The following is a 1,080-nucleotide window of genomic DNA, read 5'->3' as shown; positions in this document are numbered from 1 at the left end:
ATGCGGTTTTGTCCTCTGTAGTTCCCAAGTGCAATATTATCGCCAACACGAATCTCAGGATACACTCCCCGTTGCTTGCCGAGATCATGAAGGTACAGCATCTGGCTCCCAGACAGGCTCCCGGGGCACGGCACTTCGTTCCTCCTGAACTCCAACTGGAACTGTTGCAGTGCTTTCACAACAGCAAGGTGGCTGGGCATCCTGGCATACGCAAGACGTGTTCCTTGATTTCTAAAGATTTCTGGTGGCCTTCATTACGTAAGGATATTAAGGATTTCGTCGGGGCATGTGAGGTCTGTATGAAGACTAAGCAACCTCATACGCTTCCTTGTGGGCTCTTGCACCCCTTGGAAATTCCCGAGAGACCATGGTCCTGTTTGGCTATGGATTTCATTGTCGATTTGCCTATTTCTAAAAGACAGACTGTTATTCTCACGGTGGTTGACAGGTTTACTAAGATGGCTCATTTCGTGCCCTTACCTAAACTTCCGTCTTCTCCCGAATTGGCTGAGATATTCGCGAGAGAGATTTTTCGTTTACATGGTATACCCTCCGAAATTGTCTCGGATAGAGGTCCCCAATTTGTTTCCCGTTTTTGGAAATCCTTTTGTTCTCAATTGGGTATCAAATTGAATTTCTCTTCTGCATATCATCCCCAGTCTAACGGAGCTGCTGAACGCACCAACCAAAAGATTGAACAATATTTGCGTTGTTTTGTTTCCGAACACCAGGACGATTGGGTCGGTCTGATTCCTTGGGCGGAGTTTGCACACAACAATCTCGTTTGCGATTCGACTCGTTCTAGACCCTTTTTCATGAATTATGGCTTTCATCCTCCTATTCTTCCCTCGGTTTCCCCTTCCCAAGGGGTACCGTCGGTTGATGTCCATGTTGCCAATTTGAGGAAGTTGTGGGATCAGACTCGACAAATTCTCCTTCATAATTCCACGCTGTTCAAACAACACGCAGACAAGCGTAGAAGGGCGGCTCCTGTTTTTGTTCCAGGGGATAGGGTATGGTTGAGTACCAGAAACATTCGCTTGAAGGTTCCCTCTATGAAATTTGCGCCTCGTTACATTG

The sequence above is a fragment of the Pelobates fuscus genome, chromosome 8 (assembly GCF_036172605.1).
Source record: "Pelobates fuscus isolate aPelFus1 chromosome 8, aPelFus1.pri, whole genome shotgun sequence".
Classification (NCBI taxonomy): Eukaryota; Metazoa; Chordata; class Amphibia; order Anura; family Pelobatidae; genus Pelobates; species Pelobates fuscus.
This window is presented reverse-complemented; position numbering follows the sequence as displayed.